Source organism: Pecten maximus, unplaced genomic scaffold, assembly GCF_902652985.1.
Source record: "Pecten maximus unplaced genomic scaffold, xPecMax1.1, whole genome shotgun sequence".
In the NCBI taxonomy this organism is placed as follows: domain Eukaryota; kingdom Metazoa; phylum Mollusca; class Bivalvia; order Pectinida; family Pectinidae; genus Pecten; species Pecten maximus.
In genome coordinates, this window is record NW_022979262.1 from 17,674 (window position 1) to 32,498 (window position 14,825).

The window sequence follows — 14,825 nt, forward strand, 5'->3', positions numbered from 1 at the left end:
CCATTTTCAACGTTGAATATGGAACCGGGGTCATTTTCAGTGAATAATATGGAAGTTGGTCAGTATGTCGTGGGGTCCATTTTCAACGTTGAATATGGAACCGGGGTCATTTTAAACTTATGATATGGAAATGGGTCAGTATATTGTGGGGTCCATTTTCAACGTTGAATATGGAACCGGGGTCATTTTCAGTAAATAATATGGAAATGGGTCAGTATATTGTGGGGTTCATTTTCAACGTTGAATATGGAACTTCGTCATTAAAAAAAAATATATATTGAAATGGGTCAGTATGTCGTGGGGTCCATATTCAACGTTGAATATGTAACCGGGGTCATTTTCAGTAAATAATATGGAAATTGGTCAGTATGTCGTGGGGTCCATTTTCAACGTTGAATATGTAACCGGGGTCATTTTCAGTAAATAATATGAAAATGAGTCAGTATATTGTGGGGTCCATTTTCAACGTTGAATATGGAACCGGGGTCATTTTCAGTGAATAATATGGAAGTTGGTCAGTATGTCGTGGGGTCCATTTTCAACGTTGAATATGGAACCGGGGTCATTAAAAAAATTATTGAAATGGGTCAGTAAGTCGTGGGCCCATTTTCAACGTTGAATATGGAACCGGGGTCATTTTCAGTAAATAATATGAAAATGAGTCAGTATATTGTGGGGTCCATTTTCAACGTTGAATATGGAACCGGGGTCATTTTCAGTGAATAATATGGAAGTTGGTCAGTATGTCGTGGGGTCCATTTTCAACGTTGAATATGGAACCGGGGTCATTTTAAACTTATGATATGGAAATGGGTCAGTATATTGTGGGGTCCATTTTCAACGTTGAATATGGAACCGGGGTCATTTTCAGTAAATAATATGGAAATGGGTCAGTATATTGTGGGGTTCATTTTCAACGTTGAATATGGAACTTCGTCATTAAAAAATATATATATTGAAATGGGTCAGTATGTCGTGGGGTCCATATTCAACGTTGAATATGTAACCGGGGTCATTTTCAGTAAATAATATGGAAATTGGTCAGTATGTCGTGGGGTCCATTTTCAACGTTGAATATGGAACCGGGGTCATTTTCAGTAAATAATATCGAAATTGGTCAGTATGCTGTGGAGTCCATTTTCAACGTTGAATATGGAACCGGGGTCATTAAAAAAATTATTGAAATGGGTCAGTAAGTCGTGGGCCCATTTTCAACGTTGAATATGGAACCGGGGTCATTTTCAGTAAATAATATGAAAATGAGTCAGTATATTGTGAGGTCCATTTTCAACGTTGAATATGGAACCGGGGTCATTTTCAGTGAATAATATGGAAGTTGGTCAGTATGTCGTGGGGTCCATTTTCAACGTTGAATATGGAACCGGGGTCATTTTAAACTTATGATATGGAAATGGGTCAGTATATTGTGGGGTCCATTTTCAACGTTGAATATGGAACCGGGGTCATTTTCAGTAAATAATATGGAAATGGGTCAGTATATTGTGGGGTTCATTTTCAACGTTGAATATGGAACTTCGTCATTAAAAAAAAATATATATTGAAATGGGTCAGTATGTCGTGGGGTCCATATTCAACGTTGAATATGTAACCGGGGTCATTTTCAGTAAATAATATGGAAATTGGTCAGTATGTCGTGGGGTCCATTTTCAACGTTGAATATGTAACCGGGGTCATTTTCAGTAAATAATATGAAAATGAGTCAGTATATTGTGGGGTCCATTTTCAACGTTGAATATGGAACCGGGGTCATTTTCAGTGAATAATATGGAAGTTGGTCAGTATGTCGTGGGGTCCATTTTCAACGTTGAATATGGAACCGGGGTCATTAAAAAAATTATTGAAATGGGTCAGTAAGTCGTGGGCCCATTTTCAACGTTGAATATGGAACCGGGGTCATTTTCAGTAAATAATATGAAAATGAGTCAGTATATTGTGGGGTCCATTTTCAACGTTGAATATGGAACCGGGGTCATTTTCAGTGAATAATATGGAAGTTGGTCAGTATGTCGTGGGGTCCATTTTCAACGTTGAATATGGAACCGGGGTCATTTTAAACTTATGATATGGAAATGGGTCAGTATATTGTGGGGTCCATTTTCAACGTTGAATATGGAACCGGGGTCATTTTCAGTAAATAATATGGAAATGGGTCAGTATATTGTGGGGTTCATTTTCAACGTTGAATATGGAACTTCGTCATTAAAAAATATATATATTGAAATGGGTCAGTATGTCGTGGGGTCCATATTCAACGTTGAATATGTAACCGGGGTCATTTTCAGTAAATAATATTGAAATTGGTCAGTATGTCGTGGGGTCCATTTTCAACGTTGAATATGGAACCGGGGTCATTTTCAGTAAATAATATCGAAATTGGTCAGTATGCTGTGGAGTCCATTTTCAACGTTGAATATGGAACCGGGGTCATTAAAAAAATTATTGAAATGGGTCAGTAAGTCGTGGGCCCATTTTCAACGTTGAATATGGAACCGGGGTCATTTTCAGTAAATAATATGAAAATGAGTCAGTATATTGTGGGGTCCATTTTCAACGTTGAATATGGAACCGGGGTCATTTTCAGTGAATAATATGGAAGTTGGTCAGTATGTCGTGGGGTCCATTTTCAACGTTGAATATGGAACCGGGGTCATTTTAAACTTATGATATGGAAATGGGTCAGTATATTGTGGGGTCCATTTTCAACGTTGAATATGGAACCGGGGTCATTTTCAGTAAATAATATGGAAATGGGTCAGTATATTGTGGGGTTCATTTTCAACGTTGAATATGGAACTTCGTCATTAAAAAAAAAATATATTGAAATGGGTCAGTATGTCGTGGGGTCCATATTCAACGTTGAATATGTAACCGGGGTCATTTTCAGTAAATAATATGGAAATTGGTCAGTATGTCGTGGGGTCCATTTTCAACGTTGAATATGTAACCGGGGTCATTTTCAGTAAAAAAAAATATGGAAATTGGGCAGTATGTCGTGGGGTCCATTTTAAACGTTGAATATGGAACCGGGGTCATTTTAAACTAATGATATGGAAATGGGTCAGTATATTGTGGGGTCCATTTTCAACGTTGAATATGGAACCGGGGTCATTTTCAGTAAATAATATGGAAATTGGTCAGTATGCTGTGGGGTCCATTTTCAACGTTGAATATGGAACCGGGGTCATTTAAAAAAAAATTGAAATGGGTCAGTAAGTCGTGGGGTCCATTTTCAACGTTGAACATGGAACCGGTGTCATTTCCAGTAAATAATATGGACATGAGTCAGTATATTGTGGGGTCCATTTTCAACGTTGAATATGGAACTGCGCCATTAAAAAAAATATCTTGAAATGGGTCAGTATGTCGTGGGGTCCATTTTCAACGTTGAATATGGAACCGGGGTCATTTTCAGTAAATAATATGGAAATGAGTCAGTATATTGTGGGGTCCATTTTCAACGTTGAATATGGAACCGGGTTCATTTTCAGTGAATAATATGGAAGTTGGTCAGTATGTCGTTGGGTTCATTTTCAACGTTGAATATGGAACCGGGGTAATTTTAAACTTATGATATGGAAATGGGTCAGTATATTGTGGGGTCCATTTTCAACGTTGAATATGGAACCGGGGTCATTTTCAGTAAATAATATGGAAATGGGTCAGTATGTCGTGGGGTCCATTTTCAACGTTGAATATGGAACCGGGGTCATTCTCAGTAAATAATATGGAAATTTGTCAGTATGTCGTGGGGTCCATTTTCAACGTTGAATATGGAACCGGGGTCATTTTCAGTGAATAATATGGAAGTGGGTCAGTATGTCGTGGGGTCCATTTTCAACGTTGAATATGGAACCGGGGTCATTTTCAGTGAATAATATGGAAGTGAGTCAGTATGTCGTGGGGTCCATTTTCAACGTTGAATATGGAACCGGGGTCATTTTCAGCAAATGATATGGAAATGGGTTAGTATGTCGCTGGGTCCATTTTCAACGTTGAATATGGAACCAGGGTCAATTTAAAAAAAATATGGAAATTTGTCAGTTTGTTGTAGGGTCCAATTTCAACGTTGAATATGGAACCGGGGTTACTTTTTAAAAATAATATGGAAATGGGTCAGTATGTTGTGGGGTCCATTTTAGGACCACATATCACTCTAGACCACTTTGTGGGGGTATGGGGTATATCTATCAGAACTCCTGCACAGTTTATTTCTATTACTTTTGACACCATGTCTCGCATGCTTTGTAGTAACCAATGACATCAGGTCTCAAATTGTGCATAATTACTGATAACCGTCGCCATATCTTCATAGATGACAATGCCAGTTCTTGAGCATTGTTGTTTCCTGGTGATTTAACATAGCATAATTATGCTACACAGTATTCGATGTTGATATGTCCCATGTTATACAATGTATATATATAATTACCTATGACATCATTTTCCATACTTAATGAATGTAACGATGACTTCATATCGTATTAACCAGATATGTATACAATGTATACTGTAGTTATCAATGACGCCACTGCTGACGCATTGTCTCATATTCTAAATCTATGATATTGCCCATTATATATTTCTTATGGTTTTTGGTGCTTGGACTAAAAAAAGAAGAGAAATGGTTATTTCTTATTGAGCAATAATGACAGTTTAAATTTATTTGATGCAAAAGTTTATGAAAGCTTCCGTTGTAAAGTGTATCTATAATGCACATTCATATACAGTAAACCCCCACTTACTCGAATTCGTGTGGACCTGATCGAGGTTCGGGGATACATAGTATTCGAGTAATTCGAGGTAGATTTAATACGTATGAACTCTGTCGGGACGAAAGGAAATGTTCGACGAATTAGGGTATTCGAGTAAACCGGGTTCGAGTAAGTGGGGTTTTACTGTATTCAATCATTATCATATTGTTCTTGACGGCATATGGATTATCAACTTCGCTAGCCAAGGGTGTTCAATACGATACTCTCCTTTTCACTGAAAAGGAGAGTATCGTATTGAACACCCTTGGCTAGCGAAGTTGATGGATTATCAGTCCCCACACTATTGGAACAGAGGGAGTAATTTAAAGTTCACACCTTCTAAGAGTCTTTTACCATTTAAATGTACTCCGTTTGAATTAAAAGTTTTTAAAGTTAACATTATTTTTTCTGATTAGAAAAGACTTAATATAGAAAAATATAGAGTGATGTCAATGATGTGATTAAATACAATGTTTAATTTTATATAACCTGATGATAGTCTTTCTTTCTTATTTGTGTTTTGTTTTATATGCAATGTTGATTCACACCTAAACGTTTAAACCTAAATACTATCGATAGTATGTTTCAATATTTCCATTGTATTAAATGTTTTTAGCTCACCTGCCCGAAGGGAAATTGAACCACGACATACTGACCCATTTCCATATCATTTTTTTAAATGACCCCAGTTCCATATTTAACGTTGAAAATGGACCCCACAACATACTGACCCATTTCCACATCATTTGCTGAAAATGACACCGGTTCCATGTTCAACGTTGAAAATGGACACCACAACATACTGACCCATTTGCATATCATTTGCTGAAAATGACCCCGGTTCCATATTCAAATGTTACAGCGGATCTCGGTTTACGACCCCCCCCCCCCCCCCCCCCCCCAAAAAAAAAACTAAACAAAACAAAACAACGAACAAACAAAAAAAACGAACGCTTAATAGGAGAAATTGTTTATTCATGTCGATGAATATAATATACATGATCATCTTATTATTGTTTGAATTTATACGAAAGGTCATTATATGGGTCAACCAAGGTCAATGGTAAATATCGATCAATATCGTATACATTTTATATGCATATCTTATTACAGTTGTAAGATAAACCAAAGGCTATTATATAGGTTACCAAAGGTCACAGGTCACATCGTCAATCAATGTCGATCAATATCTTGTACATGTTACATATATGCATAACTTATATAAGTCATAATTTATAGCAAAGGTCATTATACCGGTCACCAAAGGTCACATGTCAAATTGTTAATCAATGTTGATCAATATTGTATACATTTTGTATGCATATCCTATTACCGTTTGAAGATATACCAAAGGTTATTATATGGGTCACCAAAGGTCAAAGGTCAAATTATCAACCAATGTCGATCAATATCGTTTGCATGTCATATGCATATCTGATAACAGTGATAAGTTATACCAAAGGTCATTATATGGGTCACCAAAGGTCATAGGTGAAATGTTGATCAATATTTTGTACATTTTATATGCATATCCTATTACAGTTTGAAGATATACCAAAGGTCATTATATGGGTCACCAAAGGTCAAAGGTCAAGTTTTCAACCAATGTCGATCGATATCGTTTACATGTTATATGCATATCTGATAATAGTGATAAGTTATACCAAAGGTCATAATATGGGTCACCAAAGGTCAAAGGTCAAATGTTTTACCGATATTGATCAATATTGTATACATTTTATATGCATATTATACAACAGTTTGAAGATATACCAAAGGTCATTATATGGGTCACCAAAGATCGAATTGTTAATCAATATCGATCAAAATTGTATGCTTGTTTAATTATATACAGACTTGTTACTTATAACAGTGCTATTATTCAGAGAAACATGTACATGTGGCTCACTTTTCAACGGGTTCAGTTTTCAACAGGCTACACGTGGAAAAGAGAGACCTGATGGGGTCCATTTTCAACAGGAGGGTCAGTTTTCCACGGCATCCCGGTTCCATTTTCAACGTTGAAAATGGAACCGGGTTCCATTTTTCACGGGGGTCCATTTTCAACGTTACACCGGCATATAAAATGAAATAATGGTTGATGGGTTAGTAAGTTTAATTATATGTAAGAGAGAAAATGTATTATCATGTGTACGCGTGTAGGGGAGGGCGGGGTTATGCGTGAGCGACGGATTAATAAATATTTGCATGGTGTCGCACGTGAGCACGTGCATTTAGTGGCCCTATACAGGTGTTTCAGGTGCGCGTGGCCTTGTAGTCACAGGTGTGAAAAATGTTCTACCTAGAGGACATTGGGTACACAGAGGGACTTCGAAGGAGACGGATTAATTAATTCATACTTAGGGAAATACGATATGTTTAAATAAAGAAAGGTATAGCTTCTCGTGCCGGACCACGTGACTTTTCCCAAGTTTGCACAGTTTCCACCTACATTGAGACCCCTGTGCGCTTCCATCTGGTACCAAAAAAGGGAACTGTTATATTTTGTTTTACCTTGATAGACTTCGAAGACAAGTTGGTTAATTTAGATTCCAATTGACAATTTCTTCTAGTGGGCTCCAAGGTTGTTTTCTTTTTTTTCAAAAAAAAAAATTATACGTAAAAAATGTACATATATCCTAAAGCACAAGACTTAGCGACCACATTGATACGGCATTAATATTCTTTCAACGAAAGTGTTGTACATTTTAATGTTTTTACGTGCAACAATGTCAAAATGATTAAGCACTTAGCCTGTTTTCCACCCCAGATATTACATGTTTGTTGAAATGTATTGTGCATAATGAGTAAACATTACAATGTATAATGAGTAATAGAATATTGCTTATGAAGAATGGCATGTATATCAAAAATGTTTCCCCTTCACCTTAGATTGCCTCAGACCCAATTTGGTCCAAATAATTTCATTCCTACAGAAGAAGGATTTTAAAGAATTTGCTATACATCCCGTATTGGGCGCCGCCCCTCAGCAACCCCACCCCTGGGATCTACTGTTTAAAAAATATTGGCTTCCCTTTACCCAATGGTGCTTCAGAATAAATCTTGTCAAAACCACTCAGTTCATGACTAATAGCAACTTTTAAGAAAAATAGACGGACGACAGAACTGACGGACGACAACAGACGGAAGACGGACGCCGCGCCGTGACATAATCCCAAAGATCCATTGAAAAAAAAAAAAAAAAAAAAGGAAAAGAACTTTTTTTCTGAAACTGCGACAGAAAAAAATAATGTCATTATTGTTTTCGCACGGTCGCATCGCACTGTCAACCCGTGGATTCCCTGTGATTGCATGTATCTAGTTAAATGTGGAACTAGACGTGTATATCTAGGTATCGTTTCCATTAATTATTTATTAAGGTATAATATACAACAAGCCAGTATATTAATAAAGACATTATGTTCCTCTTAGCTTTTCATACTGTATATATTCTTCACGAAATTCGTCATAGTTGGATGAGTATCGATACTGGAGTGTCGACAAACACGTGACCTGACATGATCACCACGTGCACCTGCTCGTGAAGTTCACGTACATGGCCTGACGTGGACTTCGACGAACTTTTTATCAACACCAATCTATCGGGCTTGAAGAAACTTATGTTTGAACAGGTAAATATTGTTAGAAAATATTAAACGCACTCTATCTGAATACTGTAAAATGTATGATGACTTGGGATGATCTAAACTACCGCGTATGTGTCAGTACATATCGTGCGGGGTAGGGGCAGGATATCACGTCGTATATCCGTATGCATGTGGTATTATATCTACAAATATGGGTATTGGGCTATGTAAAAGTGTGTGTTTAAAAAAAATGTATACAGGTTAATAAATTGGGCTGCTACTTTATGAAGATATATAATGTTGTCGTTAATTCTCAATCGGAAAATAAATTATACGTACAGGAATATCTTTACTCTTTTCAAAGATTAATATGAAAATACAGAAATCAAGGGAGAAAGAAAAACGTGAGTCTCCCTGCATGTCCCCACTGCCCCACGGCATGTGTACATATTTTCGTTACATGTTTTAACTGAAAACAACATACCGCATGTTTTTCGAATATTGCCTCCAATACGTAACACCAAATTAATCTTTTGGATTTAACAATTAAACAATAAATTTAACACAAATCACTGCCTCCTTTAGCATTGATGAGTTTGAAAATTACGAACCATAATTTATACTGTATTAAGCAAGAGACAAATAGATCTAGTTATTGTTACTATTTTTCCCTAGCTATGGTTTCTCCCGGAAATGAATAGTTTGTATACTTGTAACGGACACATGTACATATCTCGTTATTGTAGTCTGTCTATTTCATATCTTTCCTATACTTTGATTTTCTACAATAAAACTTGTTTTGATGGACGAAAAGAAGAGAGCTGAAAGGTATGTACAGTGTATGTGTAAGTATGGCCGATTTATATAAACACCAGTACGATTAAATTATCACCTGTCCTTTATTGTACGGTTTTACATTTATTAATAAATACGTATCAAAATCCTTGTGTATGCTGTCTTAATTGATGCGCGGTATTTTCTCAAGACAAGGAGCATGAAGACGCGGAGAAGATCACAGTACAGTAAGTACCCAGCATGCGTCCCACTGCCCATTTCCTGTTATAAATAACACTTCCGGTTCCTGTCATCTTTCTACAGTTCGTTATGTTGATTGTTAATACTAATACAAAAAAAAAATGAATGACGTATTTTCTGTCCGATGTATGACATACGACACACAGAATGAAACTTTATATAGAGATAACGGAAGATGACACTGTATCATTTGTAATAGGTAGGAGTAATGAAAAATACCCTACCCGTGCCAGGCTTCGAACTAGCGACCTTTCACTCTCAAGGCAAACATCCTTCCACTAGAAGCTAGTGAACTGACCTTATACTCTCTACATTTACACTACTCATTCCTTCACAAAGTCTTCGCCCCTAAAGACAACCACAACCCAATGTCATGTTCTTGATCTCCAAGGAAACCTCTCAACTCTCCTATAGCTTTCACTTCAAGTGGTTAACGGCACCAGATCCGTAATAGGAAGGAGCAATGAAAAAATACTCTGCCTGTGCCGGACCCTACTACTAGGCTAAATGGGAAATTCTCGCTAGTCTGAGCTAGTAAGGTGACCTTATATAAAATCTCTACTTTTACACCTTTCAATGTATGCATAGTCTCATTTTGAGTAAAAATCACGGGTCTGACTAGTATATTACGTGTGTATGTTAAATACGGTATCTGTCACTCACCTGATTGTGTATATAGTTTCCATTACGGTATATGTCACTCAGCTGATGGGGAGGGTCAGAGTGCACGCGGGGGACCCGGGTTCCATTATAGCGGAACTGGCCCAGGAAGATCATCGGCGACCCTTGTAGAGCATCCGGTTATAGAGTTCAGAGGTCCCAAGTTCGAACCCCAGTCTGACCGTGCATGGCTCCTACTACACCATTCCTGTCGCGGTAGTCGTTAGGAATGTGGTTTCTCCTCTTCTTCATTGGGTCTGCCTATTAAATATAAATGTACGCTAATGATGATTATAACAAAATCAATACCGAGGCGGTAAAATGTCCGCCTCCCAAAAAATATATATATGGCAGGCAATGACAAAAATGATACGATTCAAATGATACTGACCCTGGTAATCATTGTGTAGTGGTGAGAAATCCAAGTCGTGTGTTCATCGTTTGGAACTTCGGGGATTTCTGCCGCGGATTTTTCTTGTGTATATATTTTTAGGAACGAAGCGCAAAGTTTTACCGGAACGCAACTGTTAAAAATCTCTGATCAACTGTCTCGGGAATCGTTTTGCTTTTTTGTCAAAGAAAACAAATTCTATGAACTTATTAGAAAGAGGTTTATAATGTACACGAGGAAATACGGATTATCGTGTCATTCGGAAAAGAAGAATTTTCTTAAAACTACATCAAGATTGAGGTGACATAGAGGAGGTTCGTCTACAGTAACCAGTATTCACGAAGGTATTCAAATAAAACTCGAGTATGATACCATTCGCTATACGAAGTGTGTAATGTGAGTTTAATTAGGTTTAATTATTGCCAATCAAACGTTTAAATTCAAATTTTCTTAAAGAAAGCAGCAAAATATCAGTGGCCAGAATAACTGTTCATTTTAAATTCCTTTCGTCTAACTTAAACATCATTTTGATTTAAAGCAAACGATTGTACACTCTATATGGAAGTGGAACTTGGATAACCCGGACCCTCCAGTAAAAGAAAAATGCAAGGAAGAAGACGAAATACCCGGATAAGATGAAGATGTTGGTGAATTTAATTGTCAACTCCCTCCTTGTTTGAAATCAGAGTGAGTAGCATAAGGAAGTAGAGCCACTGTTTCGCATTGTAGGGATACAGTTTCTACCTGCTGTTCCATTGCATGTAGGATCTTCTTTTCATCCGGAGACTAGACTAAAGACTTCAACGAACAGTTACAACACATTTCTCGTGAACTTAAAGAAACATCTTTTCGAACAGGTATTAGTGATTTTGCTGTGTATCTATTTCTTTTGCAGTTCATCGACATTTCGTTACGTTAAAACATATACATATCACTTTATCAACGTAAAGGTTTTATTGATTGTTTTTTGGGGGAAAAGGGAGTAAAATTGAGTTTGGAGTTTGATAAAGGTGAGAAACATAACCACGCACACTGCTTTATTAGATAATGAAAATAAATAAATAAACGAATTAATTGATTAATCTCCTTACTTTTTCAGATAGGTATGAAAATACTGAAATCAAGGCAGAAAGCATAAGGCGAGTCTCCCTGCATGTCCCCACTGCCCCGCGAAATATGTACATGTCATAGTTACATGTTCAAACAGAAAACTTCATAATGGTATTTTTATTGCTTGTTTTCACAGATGACAATATCATTGTAATAACGTTTGACGATACACGAGTCTCTATATAAAAATCACAAGATACATTTTGTACTCCATGTTTTGATGCTGGTGACTTTGTAAATATACGAACCATGACATATGTTTGTAATTTGGTGTCGGGGCCTGAGGAAACTCGGACTAGAGGCAGATATGGTTCTGATAAGTTGTTTATTCTCTTAGATTAAAATTTCGCTCAGGCCTAAATTTGTCGTTTGTTAACATGTAACAAACACGTGTACATATTTCGTTATTGTTGTCTATCTATTTCAAAGCTTTCCTATACTTTAATTTTGGAAATAATAGTTTGTTTTTTATGGACGAAATACAAAGAGAAGAGAGCTGAAAGGTATGTATGTGTAAGTATGGCCGATTTATATAAACACCTGTACGGTTATCACCTGTCCTTTATTGTACAGTTTTACATTTATCAATAAATATTTATCAATATCCGTGTGTATAATGTTTTGATTGGTGCGCGATATTTTCACAAGACGAAGAGCACGGAGAAGTGGAGAAGATCACAGTAAGTACCCAGCATGCGTCCCACTGCCCATTTCCTGTTATGAATAACACTTCCGGTTCCTGCCATATTTCTACTCTTCGTAATGTTGATTGTTAATACTAATGCCGACCAAAATTTTAATGATAACAGGCGGTTAATGACGTAGATTTTTACCCTGTATAATTGTTCCGCTCGGATACGTTTGTTTGTAACGAACACATGAACACCTTTCGTTATTATTAAAATGAATAAGGAGATTGTGAACCAATTTACAGGTATATTCATGTCACAATTTACAGGTAGATGTCTGTCGCCATTGACAATTAGATACAAATACAAATATTCACGCTAAAATACGATTTCGTATATTGGCGAAAGTATCTAGTTTCATTTGGCACCAATGGGCTTCCGAGTTATCCAGTAAAGTACACGTGTATACCAAACACTAGCCGTGTAATTTTTTGAATTATGCAAATATTTATATATTCAATATTGAAAATCGAAATTTCAATTCATAAAGCATATGTACAAATGTACAATAATCAATTTTCTGCTGTTCCTCTTAGTTAAAATATAGTAGAATAATCCATATAATAGTGTATTTCACTACAAGGTCTGTCATGAAATATGGCTCAGTATCATAAACAATAGTATGGCACGTGCAACGCATCATTTCAAAGTATTGTGACGTAATAGATGAATGACAACACTTTTATCTTGGTTGTGAACACTTAACCGTCCTGATTAAATTTATATTATACAAAATAACACCAAAACGAAACAAAATACACCACGATTACACTCTCGACATTCATACACTCCAACAAGTAGACTCTAGCGAATATCCATTAGGCATCGCACTACAAAACAACATCAAATGGGACAAACACACAAACATCACCTCCAATACAAACACTAGGTTTTCTGAAACGCAATCTTAAAATCATGAACTCACCGCACATAAAAGAACGTGCATACAAAACACTAGGTAGACCCAGACTGGAATACTGCTCTTCCATATGGGACCCCTACAACTCAAACCAAATTCAAGATAGAAAAACACACAACGCAGAGCAGCGCGATATGTCAACAACAAATGCCATAACACTAATTCTGTCACAGACATGATATACAAACTTCAATGGCCAACACTACAAACACGACGGCTACAATCCACACTAATACTATCTACAAAATAACACATCAAATAGTAGCCGTTGATTACACATCCATTCTCATCCCAGTAGACACAACTAGACATGCGCACACGCACTCATCCAGACAAATACTGTTTTAGTACTCATTTTCCCGACACGCAATAACACAGTCATCTTCGCTAGCCAAGGCTTCTGATTACGTTACACTACACGAACCCTTGGCGGATATAGGCGTCAGTTCTGGCCCTCTAGCGGAGATTCAAAATTACCACTCTTTACGCATGCAATTTTCGACCAATCAAAACGAGAGTTACCGATTTACTTCATCTGAGATGTTTACAAACACTTGTGTCATTTTGATGAGAGATGTGATCAATGACTTAAATAGATTGATCAAACACTGCGAATGTTTCCCTAAAGATAGTTCGTCTCTGTATATAGGTAAAATGCCATGACATAGTCGACATTGTAGCTCTGTACTGGGTGCCGCAATTTTTGTTTACTGCGAAACCAAGCCTGAACGTAAAACGCGCTTTGATTGGATGCCCTGGGATTCCAGGGCGCGACGGTTTGAACACGACTATATCCGCCAAGGGTTCGTGTAGTGTAACGTAATCAGAAGCCTTGGCTAGCGAAGATGTAACACAGTGGAACCTATAAGTCTGTTGCAGCAGTACAATGCACTACACTTGAGGACTTCAAGGCACATATCCCCTACGTAGCCCTTGAAGTCCCCACACACGTATCGCCCAAACCTTTTATTTTCTAAAAAAAAAAAATCAAAAAAAATCACAAATCATTGTAAATAGTCCTCTCGCGCCTCTGCAATTTCCCCAGAGAAAGCCAATGTAATCGTGATGACTGACAAGTATAAATAACACCATGGGTATTTTGTGCAATATGCCTGCTCCACATGAGCGCCTGAATCCGCCTATGGTTGTAGATCTACTTTTTGACTGATTTGGAAATTTAGGTTTGACAACTTCGTCAAGCTGCCATCTCCGTTGTACGCTATGTCCAGGTCGGTGAAACGTTTGTTTCAAGCAGCCAGATACATATATGTGAGCTAGATAATACAGATATCTAAAAATAACTGTGCAATAGGCTAACAATATTTTTCAAAAACTATCTTCCAGAAAAAGTGGTTGATATATTGTTTGATAGGCAATCCTTAGACCGGTTTAAACCAATGATATAATGTGATGTATTCGTCTCCGGTGACTCTACATACTTGTACTTGGGGCGTGCGCAAAATAAATTCATAACGGCAAAAAATATGGCTTTGCCAAAGTCAGTGCTGGTAGAATTTATTTGTATCGGGCTTTTAAATTAATGTTGTGCTTGAAAATCCTTATAAAGTACCGATTCTGCATATAGCCAACCCTTTTCTGTCCGGATGTCTGGCGAGACACAAAACATTAATATTTATTGATGTGTATATTTAATAGGATTTA